Source organism: Schistocerca gregaria, chromosome 3, assembly GCF_023897955.1.
Source record: "Schistocerca gregaria isolate iqSchGreg1 chromosome 3, iqSchGreg1.2, whole genome shotgun sequence".
NCBI classification, from domain to species: Eukaryota; Metazoa; Arthropoda; class Insecta; order Orthoptera; family Acrididae; genus Schistocerca; species Schistocerca gregaria.
Window position 1 is genome coordinate 422,572,202 of NC_064922.1, and position 16,686 is coordinate 422,588,887.

At 45.2% G+C, this 16,686-nt stretch overlaps 2 protein-coding genes across 3 annotated transcripts in view; one reads left to right on the plus strand and one right to left on the minus strand.

Moving 5' to 3' along the window:
- The window catches only part of LOC126354769 (UPF0489 protein C5orf22 homolog), a 1,899,147-nt gene that overhangs the window by 154,929 nt on the left and 1,727,532 nt on the right, over window positions 1-16,686 (minus strand). The window lies entirely within an intron of this gene.
- The window catches only part of LOC126354768 (uncharacterized), a 75,420-nt gene that overhangs the window by 45,974 nt on the left and 12,760 nt on the right, over window positions 1-16,686 (plus strand). The window lies entirely within an intron of this gene.

The following is a 16,686-nucleotide window of genomic DNA, read 5'->3' on the forward strand; positions in this document are numbered from 1 at the left end:
GCACAATTAAACAAGGCAATCAAAATCAAACTATTAGAACCACAGAAAATGGTTCAAATAGCTCTGAGCACTTTGGAACTGAGGTCATCAGTCTCCTAGAACTTAGAACTACTTAAACCTATCTAACCTAAGGACATCACACAACACCCAGTCATCACCAGGCAGAGAAAATCCCTGACCCTGCCGGGAATCGAACCCGGGAACCCGGGCGTCGGAAGCGAGAACGCTACCGCACGACCACGAGCTGCGGGCAATTGTGCGTAAAGATCGCGAAGACAAGATAAGAGAAAGCAAGGCTCTTGCGCAAATTACTAACAGTAGCACGAGGTATTCATCAACTTGTAGCGTATGGTGGCTTGTGGAGTATGTATGTAGATGTAGATGAACATCTAATCCTAAGCATTATTCTGTTGTACCACGTTCGAAAGCTATATTCTCTTTATCGTCGACGTTTCACTTCTGTACAAGGCTATGCCCAAAGTAAATACCTGCATTAAGACTTACTGATGCTTGAATTTATATTAAGTGTTAACACATTTATCTTTTCCTGAAAATCTTTGCTTGATATTTTTAGTCTGCGTTTTATATCCTCTCTACTTCGGCTAGCGTTTCTTTTTTCATTGCCCAAACTGCAAAATCTGTTAACTACTCATAGTCTCTCATTGCCTAATCTTATTTGCTCATCACCTCCTGATTTAATTCGACTACATTCCATTAAAATGTTTTACTATTTATGTTCATCTTATAACCCCTTCTCCCCTTTCAACTGCCATTATAAGTCCTTTGGCGAACTTCCAACATGCTGTAGCAGCTTGTGTCAGCAACCTTCTCTTAATCATTAGAACGAAAAACCAGTCCAAAGTTGTAAATTTTTACTTTTTATTCACTCGATGACTAGTTTCGGGCCGAAATCCATTTTCGAATCATCATAACATAGTCGAAAATGGCATTTCCGAAGATGTTCAAATGGTTTAAATGGCTCTGAGCACTATGGGACTTAACTTCTGAGGTCATCAGTTCCCTAGAATTTAGAACTACTTAAACCTAACTAACCTAAGGACATCACACACATCCATGCCCGAGGCAGGATTCGAACCTGCGACCGTAGCGTTCGCGCGGTTCCGGACTGTGGCGCCTAGAACCGCTCAGCCACCCCGGCCGGCTCCGAAGGTGTCAAAAATATGCAATGAACATTTCCAGTGCGTAGAATTATCTGTACGCACTGTAAATGTTCATTGGATATTTTTGACATCTTCGGAAATGCCATTTTCGGCTATGTTATGATGATTTCGTTTCTGCCATATATAAACTGCTTTACAAGCAGAAACTTTAATACCGGATACACAGAACACAGAAGAGCATTAAAAAGTAACAGCTGTCATTCCACATTTGGTGAACACCTCATGGACAAGAAACATAACCCAACAAGCATCAATACTGATTTGAAAACTCTCAAATGGAGCAACAGCCCGCCACAAAAACTAATAACTGAAGAAAATTATCAGATACTACAACCCATAGTGGAAGGAAAACAAGTGATAAATGAATACACAGCTCTCTGTAATGGAACTCTGTTCTCTGCCCTCAAAGAATTATTACACTAGACCAACCTATCAGGCATAGAAATAACAATTTCAAATTGTAATTTTGGCTTAAGCAATTTATCTACTTTAAGGTGTAAGTGGTTGCAGATGACAAACTGTGAAACAAAACAGTCACTGTAGAAACAACTCATCAGAAAAACCACACCATGTGGTAAAAAGGTATGAATTCATAATTTATGTGTTTTTTCAAATATCAGTAATTACGATTTAAAAACTAATAGTTACATGTATAAAAACAGTAAAAAACATTCTTCATCTTTAACAGATGAAAAATAAAAGCCCACTGAAGATGCTGCAACTGCAGTGATACATGTTTGAGTTAAAAAACAAAATTGCGTTTTGCTAAAGGCTTGCCCTATCCATAAACATACGTATTGTTAAAGCAAACACGAAAAAAAGAGCTTCAACGCCAAGATGGATATGATACTTGAATTGATATGGCAGTCATTAAAACAAAGGCGTTTTTCGTTGCAGCAGGATCTTCTCATGAAGTTTAAGTCACCAGTTTTCACCTCAGCGTGCGAAAATATGTTGCTGGCGCCCACGTACATAGGGAGGAATGATCATCTTAAAAAAAAAAGAGAAACAGAGTTCGCACAGAAAGATTTAAGTATTCGTTTATCTCCGCGCTGCTCGAGAGTGACTCGATAGAGAAATAGCTTGAAAGATAGTTCGATGTACTCTCTGTCAGCCAATTAATCGTTAATTGCAGAATAATCATGTAGAGGCAGATGTCAGGCTGACTTTGCTAGATGAAAAGAGCAAGATAGTAATACAAGCTAACCTAGTCTCAATATTATGTTCTCTACGTATCTGGTATCATCTTCCAATTCCTTTGTCTGTTGCACAAAGTTGGTTGGAACGAGTCAAACCAAGTCGAACAAATTTAATACAGCCCACTGACTTCGTGGGTTAAAAAAAGTTCAATTGGCTCTGAGCACTATGCGACTTAACTTCTGAGGTCATCAGTCCCGTAGAACTTAGAACTACTTAAACCTAGCTAACCTAAGGACAGCACACACATCCATGCCCGAGGCAGAATTCAAACGTACGACCGTAGCAGTCGTTCGGTTCCGGACTGAAGCGCCTAGAACCGTGGCCGGCGGTGTAGTTCAGGGCAGATATAGTGCTAATATGTTTAGGGATGTCTTTCGTATCATAGTACGGGCTCACACATCCGGAGTACCGATAACACGAAACAGAATGTTTATTTTTACATACTGGATGACCAAGATTGGCCTTTCTTCTGCATCTTCGTGACAAGTATGCTGTGAACACTCTCGTCTTCCAAGATGACACCGACGTGTTTGCAGACATACTCTGCTAATTAAAAAAAAAAAAAACAATGTGTTTGAATTCCTAAGCGAACAAATTGCTGAGGTCGTCGGTCCCTGGACTTACATATTACTTAAGCTAAGTTAGACTAACTTAGCTTAGAACAACACACACACCCATGCCCGAGGGAGGACTCAAACCTCCGGCGGGAGGGTCCGCTGGTTTGACGGACACAACCTATTACACCTCGAGTGCCACTCTACGTCACTCAAACCCATGATACGTAGGGGAGTATTAGGAACAGCGATGAAAGTTTGCAGTTAATATTCCCGCAATTTAGTATACAAGACCTAATCCCGAATGAGCGATTTGAGCTGAATGTAGTATACCTGACGAATTTTTAACTCCCTTCCTCGCTGTTGTGAAGGTTGCAGGCGGTGTTACATAGTGTCAGCTTGACGTGGGCTGTGGGTGGTAACTTTTTTTTGTTGTGCTTATCTGATACTCATCAGAGCAGTGGAAACGTAAAACTCGATGATGGGCAGGGCTCTGAACTGCTGTCTTCACGAATGTAATTCTCTGTGCTAATAACTACGGCATCCCGCTCGCTAATTTCAAAGGAGACTACACACCGGAAATGATATGACTATGACATAATTGGCCGGGAGACCTCGTTTAGTGTTGTTTTCCTGCCTGGTGCAAGTCTTTTTGTTGTGTACAACAAGGAGAGGTGGCCTAGAGCAGTGGTTCCCAACCAGGGGTCGATTGCCCCTTGAGCGGTAAAATGTAATTTTCTTAGGGGCAAAAACCAAACGATTCATTTGTGATCAAAATAAAATTTACTAGAGTCACAGTTTTGTAAAACGCTAACATTGATTTCACAATAATTATTTTTTATCGATTAGTAGCGTTGATGTGGTAGATGTTACAGAGGTACAGTTAACCAACTACATACAAATGTTGTGCTTTGTGCATTATCCTGCTGAAATGTAGGGTTTCGCAGGGATCGAATGAAGGGTAGAGCCAAGGGTCGTAACACATCTGGTGATAAAAGTTAGGCATGTATGTAACTAAATATTTCAAGAAAATATCTACTTAAAGTTGCAGATAGTACCAGTAGTAGTCCATAAGTTGCTTCATTACTCGCCTCGAAACAGATAACTCAATCAATTGACAGCACAACTAAGCAGTAACAACACTACTGGCATTAAAATTGCTACACCAAGAACAAATGCAGATGATAAACGGGTATTCATTGGACAAATATATTATACTAGAACTGACATGTCATTACATTTTAACGCAATTTGGGTGCATAGGTCCTGAGAAATCAGTACCCAGAACAACAACCTCTGGCCGTAATAAAGGCCTTGATACGCCTGAGCATTGAGTCAAACGGAGCTTGGATGGCGTGTGCAGATACAGCTGCCCATGCAGCTTCAACACGACACCACAGTTCACCAAGAGTAGTGACTGGCGTATTGTGACGAGCCAGTTGCTCGGACGAGCCAGTTGCTCGGCCACCATTGACCAGACGTTTTCAGTTGGTGAGAGGTCTGGAGAATGTGCTGGCCAGGCCAGCAGTCGAACATTTTCTGTATCCAGAAAGGCCCGTACAGGACCTGCAACATGCGGTCGTGCATTATCCTGCTGAAATGTAGAGTTTCGCAGGGATCGAATGAAGGGTAGAGCCAAGGGTCGTAACACATCTGAAATGTAACGTCCAGTGTTAAAAGCGCCGTCAATGCGAACAAGAGGTGGCCGAGACGTGTAATCAATGGCACCATATATCATCACTCCAGGTTATACGCCAGTATGGCGATGACGAATACACGCTTCCAATGTCCGTTCACCGCGATAGATTCGAACCTGCGCCCACCGAGCGAGGTGGCGCAGTGGTTAGCACACTGATCTCGCATTCGGGAGGACGACGGTTCAATCCCGTCTCCAGCCATCCTGATTTAGGGTTTCCGTGATTTCCCTAAATCGTCTCAGGCAAATGCCGGGATGGTTCCTTTGAAAGGGCTTGCGCTCCGTCTCTAACGACCTCGTTGTCGACGGGACGTTAAACACTAACCTCCTCCTCCGCCCTCCGAACCTGCGACCGTAGCGGTTCCAGACTGTAGCGCCTAGAGCCGCTCGGTCACTACGGCCGCCACTAAGTGCGAGTGGGGTGTGTGGCTACTGCTAGCTGTCTTATATTGCGGCTGCAGAGGGCGCTTGTGGTACGGACCCGCTCAGCAGTCGTGCACCACTGTGTCCGCCGGATCCCTCGCAAGCACTATCGGCATCTGATGGAAACCTTCAATTCCGTTGCCAACTTCGAGACGCTGGTTGTGTGGTATCGACGAGTGATACCAGACTTTTTATTTGATGCTATCTTGGTGACTTCTGCTTCGATGATTATTAGATGAAAAGATCAAATCAACAGCAAGAGCCAGACCTCGAGTGAAGAAATCGAACCCGTGACTGCCCGATCCTGAAGCAGAGGCGCTAACCACCACACCACGAGTCGCAGCCTCGTCAGCGGAAATCTGAGTCGAACGGCGGCGATCTGTTGCATCGCCACTTGCTGGCGCACCTGAGGCAGACAGATGACTGTCGCGAGTGCGTGCGGACGACGCAGCCACAACACGACGCAGCCCGGCGGGGGCAGGGCTGACTAATAAGGCGGAGTGCCAGTGATGTATCGCTGGGCAGACAGCCCCCAATCTGCGAGCCCGGCTCGCCCTCTATCGCTATCCGTCAGCCGGCGACATGCAGCGGGCGAAATCAGCTTAGCTCGCGAGTCCCCGCAAATTATGTTGTGAAGAAGAATGGCGTCCGAGTGTGAGTGTGAGTGTGTGTGTGTGTGTGTGTGTGTGTGTGTGAGCGCTCTCGGCCGCCATCTCATTATGCCGAAACTTGTAACTGCCTCTTAATGCATTCCCTTCGCTGCCGAGGGATAAAGAGAAGGGAAAAGGAGGAAAAAATTCTTTGCGGAGCGGCAGGCGCCTATATATCTTCCCTCGGCTCCTTTCCTCTCCGTCTGCTCTCCCCTCCCCCAACCCACCTTCTCCCCCACCCCCACCCCCACCCAGGCCGGATTCGCGGAGTTTGCGGGGGAGGGGCGTGCGCCAGACGGCAGTATGCTGATTTTTAAGTCCTAATAAGATATTCAAGTTAGGGCCGCGCGCTCGTGTGTGTGTGCGAGCGCGCGCGAGCAGACGCGGGCCGGCGGCTACGGATTAATAAGACCGCCCGCTGCCTCGCTGCCGCCGGGCTCCACTGCGCGAGCAGCCGCAGCTGCCCACCGCCGAATCATCGCCTTTTCCTTTTTTCCCTTTGCCGGCTAAGAGGCCTCGCCGGTGCTCCCCGTGCTGATCAGATTAGCGTACTAACGCGGAGCTTCAGAAAAGCCTGTTTTCTGATCTCACAGAGGAGTGCGCCGCGCTTCTTTATAACCAATAACAGCAGCTTCCCCCTCACCGTGCCGTTGGTTTCTCTGGTCCAGCCACACAACACGCCTCCTCTGTTGGCGTCGCCTGTAGCGTGAGAGCAACGTAGGATGAAAACGCACTTCGTGTAGTATTCGGCCATCTCTGGCATTGGAAAATCAACCCAATGAACATTTTTAGGAAGTTTCGTCAGCACTTCTAGGAACAGAGACCTACCGTATTTTACGGACTATAAGTCAAAATATTTTGTTCGAAAAATTTGCCTCCAAAATTCAGGTGCGTCTTATACTCGAAATTGGCAACGGCGTTGCCGCAGTGGATACACCAGTTCCCGTGAGATCATCGCAGTTAAGCGTTGTCGGACGTGGTCGGCACTTGGATCGGTGACCATCCGGGTCACCATGCGCTGTTGCCATTTTTCGGGGTACACTCAGCCTCGAGATGCCAGTTAAGGAGCTCCTCAACCGAATAGTAGCGGCTTCGGTCAAGAATACCATCATACCGATCGGGAGAGCGGTGTGCTGAACCCACGTCCCTCCTATCCGCATCCTGCACTTAGGATGACATGGCGGTCGGATGGTCCAGGTAGGCCACTGGTGACCTGAAGACGGAGTGCTTTTTTATACTCGAAATTAATAAAAGATATGTCCAATGTATGGTTTAAAATTCCCTCCAGCCTTTAAAACTGCCATATATTCGGTGCCGCAGGAAACCACTCACTATCTGGCAACATTGGATCCAACTGGCAGCAGCAGTGCAACGAACGTGAGTTACGAGGATACACAATTTTCCTAACACTGTCTCGCTCCCGACATGCCATCACAAACCCAGAACACTGTCTAGCTTATAATGCTCCATCACAGTCTGCAGTACCAGTGAATCTGAACTGAAAGTGATTTGTGATATCGGTAAAATATTTTTGTTAGTAGTAGACTTAGAGAAAGCTTTTGACAACGTTGACTGGAATACTCTCTTTCAAATTCTGAAGGTGCAGGGGTAAAATACAGGGAGCGAAAGGCTATTTACAATTTGTACAGAACGCGGATGGCAGTTATTAGAGTCGAGGGGTATGAAAGGGAAGCAGTGGTTGGGAAGGGAGTGAGACAGGGTTGTAGCCTATCCCCGATGTTATTCAATCTGTATATTGAGCAAGCAGTGAAGGAAACAAAAGAAAAATTCGGAGTAGGAATTAAAATCCATGGAGAAGAAATAAAAACTTTGAGGTTTGCCGATGATATTGTAATTTCGTCAGAGACATCAAAGGACCGGGAAGAGCAGCTGAACGGAATGGACAGTGTCTTGAAAGGAGGATGTAAGATGAACATCAATAAAAGCAAAACGAGGATAATAGAATGTAGCCGAATTAAATCGGGTGACGCTGCGGGAATTAGATTAGGAAATGAGACGTTTAAAGTAGTAAAGGTATTTTGCTATTTGGGGAGTAAAATAACTTATGGTGGTCTAAATAGAGAGGATATAAAAGGTAGACTGGCAATGGCAAGGAAACCGTTTCTGAAGAAGAGAAATTTGCTAACATCGACTATAGATTTAAGTGTCAGGAAGTCATTTCTGAAAGTATTTGTATGGAGTGTAGCCTTGTATGGAAGTGAAACGTAGACAATAAATAGTTTAGACAAGACGAGAATAGAAGCTTTCTAAATGTGGTGCTACAGAAGAATGTTGAAGATTAGGTGGGTAGATCACGTAACTAATGAGGAGGTATTGAATAGAATTGGGGAGAAGAGGAGTTTGTAGCACAACTAAACAAGAAGAAGGGACCGGTTGGTAGGGCATATTCTGAGGCATCAAGGGATCACCAATTTAGTATTGGAGGGCAGCATGGAGAGTAAAAATCGTAGAGGGAGACCAAGAGATGAATACACTAAACAGATTCAGAAGGATGTAGGTTGCAGTAGGTACTGGGAGATGATGAAGCTTGCATAGGATAGAGTAGCATGGAGAGCTGCATCAAACCAGTCTCAGGACTGAAGACCTCATCAACAAACAGCTATTTTCGTAATGAAAAAAAAAACAGGTATTCGTATGATGCGGGCTATAAATTGAAAGTAATAACACATACAGAAGAACATAGAAACAGAGAAGCTGAGAGGCATTTCGGCCCTCCGTCAACAGAAAAAACCATTGGCGATTGGCGGTCTAGTAAAGATAAACTGAAAACACTAAATGTGCCAATAGAGGGACTGATTGCTAAATGGACAAAACCAGAATACGTAGTATTGAAATGGATTGAAGGCCACCGTCAAAATGACATTGGAATTAATACAAGAATGATTGGAAGATAAGCTCGTAAGTTAGCGCTACAGTGGAACTAACAGACTTTATAGGTGGAGCTGATTATTGATACAGGTTTGTGAAGCGTCATGGACTTAGCATTCGAACCAAAACCGAAATATCTCACAAAATGCCACACGAGGATGAAGACAAATATTACCTTCCCATAGCTTTATTATTCAACATCGAAAGGAAACCAGTGTGGAACTAAGCCAAATAGCGAATATGGACGAAAATCCTGTGACATTTGGTGCGCCGAGTAACAGAACTGTTGCCATGAAAGGTGCTAAAACTGTAGGTATAAAAGCAAGTAGAGATGAAAAAACACTAGACTCTTGTCCTTTCATGTTGTGCTGACGGTACGAAACTTATCCAATGGTCATTTTCAAGCATAAAACAATGCCAGAACCTTCTTAAATACGGTCAGGTGTTGTTGTGCACGTATATAATAAAGGTTGGAAAGACAAGGATGGCATGAAACTATGGACTAACCAAGTATGGGGGAGAAGTAAAGATGCTTTATTGAAGAATAACTCTCTTCTACTGCTAAATAAGTTAAGGGGTCAATTGAAAAATCCTGTGAAAGAGACATTGAGACAGGAAATAGAGACCTTGCTGTTACTCTGGGAGGACTTGCTTACAAATGCAACCTCTTGCCATCTCGGTAAATAAAGCATTTAAAATGTATATGAGAGAGGAATGGAACAAATGGATGATGGGTGAAACCCAACATGAATTCACGCCGAAGGGAGCTTTAAAACGACCTACAATCAAATAAATATGTCAGTGAAGAAAACAGTTGTGGTCAACATTCAGAGAAGACATTATTGTTAAATCTTCTAGGAAGTGCGGTGTAAGTAACGCTCTTGGTAGCAGTGAAGATCATCTTATGCACGAAGAGGACAACGGTGACGACGAAGCGGAAGAAGAAGAAGAAGAAGAAGAAGAAGAAGAAGAACAAGAACAAGAACAAGAACAAGAAGAACGAAGTTCAAATGACGATTTTGAGGGTTTTGAAAGGTCAGTTAGGTTTTATAAACCAAGTTTTTTTCTTTAGTCTGGCATTGCAATCCAACAAGTCATTTCTTGCAAATACGGCTCAAAAATTAAGGTGAATCTTATAGTTCGTAGCGTCTTATAACCCGTAAAATATGTGTTACAAACTTAAATGGCTCTGAGCACTATGGGACTTAACAGCAGAGGTCATCAGTCCCCTAGAACGTAGAACTAACTAACCTAAGGACATCACTCACATCGATGCCCTAGGCAAGACTCGAACCTGCGACCGCAGCGGTCGCGCGGTTCCAGACTGAAGCGCCTAGAACCGCTCGGTCACTACGGCCGGCCAAACGTAAATACACAGTATTGTTGTTACACAATAATATTTATTTTATAGCATGTTATGTAACGGCTTTCGGCTTTCAGGCCATCCTCACAAGGAAACAACACGAACTTGACTTTTTTTTTTAAGAAGAAAAAGTCTTAGTAAAGTTTGGTAGATCATACAAAATGTCTGCCTTTCCTCCTTTCCTTCAGTTGTCGATATGCACACAGGATCTTCCTGTAAAATTGAGACATTTGTGCTATGAATGTTAGGCTTTGAATTTTATGATAAGGCAACATTTGTCATGCAAAAGAGTTAAGGTCATATACACCCCTGGAAATTTAAATAAGAACACCGTGAATTCATTGTCCCAGGAAGGGGAAACTTTATTGACACATTCCTGGGGTCAGATACATCACATGATCACACTAACAGAACCACAGGCACATAGACACAGGCAACAGAGCATGCACAATGTCAGCACTAGTACAGTGTATATCCACCTTTCGCAGCAATGCAGGCTGCTATTCTCCCATGGAGACGATCGTAGAGATGCTGGATGTAATCCTGTGGAACGGCTTGCCATGCCATTACCACCTGGCGCCTCAGTTGGACCAGCGTTCGTGCTGGACGTGCAGACCGCGTGAGACGACGCTTCATCCAGTCCCAAACATGCTCAATGGGGGACAGATCCGGAGATCTTGCTGGCCAGGGTAGTTGACTTACACCTTCTAGAGCACGTTGGGTGGCACGGGATACATGCGGACGTGCATTGTCCTGTTGTAACAGCAAGTTCCCTTGCCGGTAGGAATGGTAGAACGATGGGTTCGATGACGGTTTGGATGTACCGTGCACTATTCAGTGTCCCCTCGACGATCACCAGAGGTGTACGGCCAGTGTAGGAGATCGCTCCCCACACCATGATGCCGGGTGTTGGCCCTGTGTGCCTCGGTCGTATGCAGTCCTGATTGTGGCGCTCACCTGCACGGCGCCAGACACGCATACGACCATCATTGGCACCAAGGCAGAAGCGACTCTCATCACTGAAGACGACACGTCTCCATTCGTCCCTCCATTCACGCCTGTCGCGACACCACTGGAGGCGGGCTGCACGATGTTGGGGCGTGAGCGGAAGACGGCCTAACGGTGTGCGGGACCGTAGCCCAGCTTCATGGAGACGGTTGCGAATGGTCCTCGCCGATACCCCAGGAGCAACAGTGTTCCTAATTTGCTGGGAAGTGGCGGTGCGGTCCCCTACGGCACTGCGTAGGATCCTACGGTCTTGGCGTGCATCCGTGCGTCGCTGCGGTCCGGTCCCAGGTCGACGGGCACGTGCACCTTCCACCGACCACTGGCGACAACATCGGTGTACTGTGGAGACCTCACGCCCCACGTGTTGAGCAATTCGGCGGTACGTCCACCCGGCCTCCCGCATGCCCACTATACGCCCCCGCTCAAAGTCCGTCAACTGCACATACGGTTCACGTCCACGCTGTCGTGGCATGCTACCAGTGTTAAAGACTGCGATGGAGCTCCGTATGCCACGGCAAACTGGCTGACACTGACGGCGGCGGTGCACAAATGCTGCGCAGCTAGCGCCATTCGACGGCCAACACTGCGGTTCCTGGTGTGTCCGCTGTGCCGTGCGTGTGATCATTGCTTGTACAGCCCTCTCGCAGTGTCCGGAGCAAGTATGGTGGGTCTGACACACCGGTGTCAATGTGTTCTTTTTTCCATTTCCAGGAGTGTAGATGAGCACTCCACCCATCAACTGACAGTTAAGATTAATCAGCAAAGTGCTTGTTTTGCCTCGCAACTCATTTTCTGTTTGGGTGTCGGTGGAAGACATAATAACAACACTATTTGTCATTCTTGGTTGGCTTTGTCCGCTCATTGAACCTAAAGGCGCAAACCAGAACATCCTGAAAATTCTTCATAGCCATATTTCAGAAATATCTATTTAATTCTGATAATTTTTAATTACCCATGGCTCACACTGGTTCACACACACACACACACACACACACACACACCTTCTCCTGAACCAGTCACAATTTTAGCACACAACACATATTGTCTGGAAAGAAACACAGCGGACTAAGGACGACCTAGCTCCGATATAGGTGGAGATATGTGCGAAAATGGTTGGTAACGCCAGACATCTAGACTGGCCTTCACAAACAGTATGTTGTCATCTATAATATTCGCAAATAATTTTTATTACGTTCTTCTTGGTTTTTAAGGATCACGCCCTGGAAAATTTTCTAGAGTTTCATGATAGAATCCTTCTCCAGTCGAATTACCTCCTTCTATTACAGTTAAGAGCAAGAATTCTTGTGAATGTGAATCGTAGGAACATTAGTTGTTCACTTTTGGTTAGGGGTTGCGCCTACCACACACATCAAAAAAAGTTTTGCATCACCCCGGCTCCCAGAACTCCTAAAGCAGACGCTGACTGTGGAGACAGACGCTGACTGTGGATAATGTATCACAGACACAGTCCCTTTGACTGTTCAGAGGTGTCACTAACCCCGCCCAAAGATGTAAACAACCAGGCATGAGCAGAGCCTATTAGACGGAGGGTGTCCAGCAGCCGATCAGTTCCAGTCATTCCACCAGGAAGGAGGTACACAGCTCGTGTTGTCTGTAGTTTAACTATGTCTAGACGGTCAATACCGCGGTTCGATCTCGTCCGCATTGTTACTTCGTGCCAGGAAGGGTTTTCAACAAGGGAAGTGTCCAGGCGTCTCGGAGTGAACCAAATCGATGTTGTTCGGACACGGAGGAGATACATGGAGACAGGAAATGTCGATACCATGCTTCGCTCAGGCCGCCCAAGGGTTACTACTGCAGTGGATAACCGCTACCTACGGATTACGGCTCGGAGAAACCCTGACAGGAACGCCACCATGTTGAATAGTGCTTCTTGTGCAGCTACAGGACGTCGTGTTACGACTCAAACTGTGCGCAGAAGGCTGCATGATGCGCATATTCACTCCCGACGTCCAAGGCGAGGTTCGTTTTTGCACTCCATGCAACGCGGTACAGATGGGCCCAACAACATGCCGAATGAACCGCTCAGGATTGGCATCACGTTCTCTTCACCGATGAGCGTCGCAGATGCCTTGAACCAGACAATAGTCGGAGACGTGTTTGGAAGCAACCCGCTCAGGCTGAACGCCTTAGACACTCGAGTGCAACGAGATGGCGGTTCCCTGCTGTTTTGGGGTGGCATTATGTGTGGCCGACGTACGCCGCTGGTGGTCATGGATGGCGCCGTAACGGCAGTAGGATACGTGTCTGCCATCCTCCTACCGATAGTGCAACCATATCGGTAGCATATTGGCGAGCCATTCGTCTTCATGGACAACAATTCGCGCCCCCATCGTACACGCCTTGTGAATGACTTCCTTCAGGATAACGATATCGCTCGACTAGAGTGGCCAGCATGTTCTCCAGACATGAACCCTATCGAACATGCGTGGATAGAGTGCAAAGAACTATATATGGAAGACGTGACCCACCAACCACTCTGAGGAATCTACACCGAATCGCCGTTGAGGAGTGGGACAATCTGGACCAACAGTGCCTTGATGAACTTGTGGATAGTATGCCACGACGAATACAGGCATGCATCAATGCAAGAGGAGGTGCAACTGGGTATTAGAGGTACCGGTATTACTATTTAATCTAACGGTCGATTTAACAGAAATTTGGACCACCACATCTGAATGTCTCGCTGTATGATGGTACAACATGCAACATGTGGTTTTCATGAGCAATAAAAAGGGTGAAAATGATGCTTGTGTCGATCTCTGTTCCAATTTTCTGTACAGGTTTCGGAACTCTCGGAACCGAAATGATGCCAAACTTTTTTTGAGGTGTGTAATGTTAGTTCACAGAACAAGTGTTAAAATATATGAACTTTTGGTATTTAATCTAACAGTAGGTTTAACAGTTCCTTTTCCTTTTGTTTGTATAAATTCGCGTTTCTATCACATTTTAACAACACAGAAAATTCCGGATGAAGCTACTGATGTGTTTGGCTACACGTTTCTGAAATACTGAAAGGAAGAGGGATAACACTAGCTACACTGCGACCTCCGCAAGCCATCATAAGCGTGAATGCAGAAACGTCTGTGTTCAGCATATTGCATGCTATAATATCAGACTAGCAGTTATGAACATAAACACGGATCTCACGTATTTTTCATACGAATAATTATTAATTACTTCAGTACTGAGTGTAAGGAAAAAATGCAGACGGTATTTCTGCAACACTCGCAGACTGATTTTGGATGAGAAGCCAATTTTTATTTAAAGTCCAAGAAATTTCAATTTTCTGTATATATTGTCCTAAACTCGGGTCACGTATTCGACGAAAAAAGAAAAATTCCATGGCTGAACCGTATCCAATTGAAACTACTGTGGATATATTGACATCCCTAGGAGATGTTGTGAGCAACCAAAAAAAGTGTGATTGGAAACAAAAGTGCCTACGTAAAATTGCTGGAAAATAGACATGAGTCTGATTTCTTACTGTATAAACATATAGAACGAGGTGTGGCTATAAAATAAAGGGACTGATGCTGTCACAGCCAGCCGGGGTGGCTGAGCGGTTCTAGGAGCTACACTCTGAAACCGCGCAACCGTTACGGTCGCAGGTTCGAATCCTGCCTCGGGTATGGATGTGTCTGATGTCCTTTGGTTAGTTAGGTTTCAGTAGTTCTAAGTTATAGGGGAACTGATGACCTGACATGTTAAGTCCCATAGTGCTCAGTGCCATTTGAACCATTTGATGCTGTCACAGTGTAAGTAAGCACGCGCTAAAGATGACCGAGCAATAGCTGTGATTCGTGAAGCGTCAGCCGAATGCGGCTTCTCGGCAGTCTGTAGACAAATTAGTGTGGCTGTGACCTTCATTCGTGTACGAGCTGTTTTTTGGTTTGCCGGGAAAATGATAAGTGTAATGATATAGCAACGAGTTGTTGTGAAGTTTCATAAGAAGCTTGGAAATACTCCTACTAAGAGCTATCTTTTACTAAAAGAGATGTATGGCAAAGGCTGTTTATCAAGTACACGAGTTTTTGAGTGGTTGAAGCGTTTCCAAGATGACCGAGAAGACGGTGAAGATGACTCGCGTGCTGGACGCCTTTCAACGTCAAAAACGGATGAAAATATCGAAAGTAGGTAATCTGATTCGATTAGACTGTCGGTTGAGTATTCAGTCGATTGCTAAAACTGTAGTAACTGACGAAGTAGGCAAATTTTACGCAACCCATTTAATATGAGAAAAGTGTGTGCGAACTTGTGCAGAAGCTTCTCACGATAGAACAAAAGGATGCTGGTGAAAATGTTTGTACTGACACTCTAAATACCATTGAAAATGATCCTTATATCTTGGAAAGAGTGATAATGTCTGATGAAACTTTGTTTTACCCTTATAATCCAGGGGCTAAGCGGCAGTCTAGGCACTGGAAGCGCCGAATTTTACCGAGAGCGAAGGAAACTCGAATGAGAAAATCAAGATTCATAGCGATGGTTTTCCGATATTCCTGGAATTGTGTATCGTCGCTGGGTTTGAAGGTCAAACTATTAACAAAATTACTACCTTGAGTTTCTTGCTCAACTTCGTGAGACAATAAGAAAAAAACGACCCGAATTGTGAAAAGAAAAGTCGTGAGTTCTGCTTCAAGGCAACGTATCGGCTCGTACCGCGTTGTCTGTCAAGAGTTTTCTAGCGAAGACTAACTGTTACACTACCCACCTTATTCGCCTCACCTAGCACCACGTGACTTTTATCATTCCCCAAGGTCATATCTGCATTAAAAGTAACAAGATTTCAGTCCGTTGAAGCAGTGAAAGAAAAAGCGGCAGGCGTCATCAAGGAGCTCACGGAGGGAGATTTCCAACACTTTCTCTCAAAGGGAAACTCGCACGGAGCGTTGTGGGGATAAAGAAGGGCAGTATACTGAAGCTGAAAATAACTAAATATGAGTGTCTTTTTGAAATGAAATGTCTTACAACAATGGTCCCCTTTTTTTATTGCCACACTTCGCACTTTCCTTATATCAGTTCAAGAGGGGTACGTAATACGAAATTATCCAGCTATAGAAATCACTCGGACCCTATAACATTGACTTGAACGATACTGCAGCTTATTTCACACATTAGTTACTTTTTTGTAGATACAGCACTTTAAAATTCAGCGGATCTACATCTACATTTATTCTCCGCAAGTCAACCAACGGTGTGTGGCGGAGGGCACTTTACGTGTCACTGTCATTACCTCCCTTTCCTGCGCCAGTCGCATATGGTTCGCGGGAAGAACGACTGCCGGAAAGCCTCCGTGCACGCTCGAATCTCTCTAATTTTACATCCGTGATCTCCTCGAGAGGTATAAGTAGGAGGAAGCAGTATATTCGATACCTCACGCGGAAACGCTCTCTCTCGAGACCTGGACAGCAAGCTACACCGCGATGCAGAGCGCCTCTCTTGAAGAGTCTGCCACTTGAGTTTGCTAAACATCTCCGTAACGGTATCACGCTTACGAAATAAACCTGTGACGAAACGCGCCGCTCTCCTTTGGATATTCTCTATCTCCTCTGTCAACCCGACCTGGTACGGATCCCTCACTGATGAGCAATACTCAAGTATAGGTCGAACGACTGTTTTGTAAGCCACCTCCTTTGTTGATGGACTACATTTTCTAACGACTCTCCCAATGAATCTCAACCTGTCACCCGCCTTACCA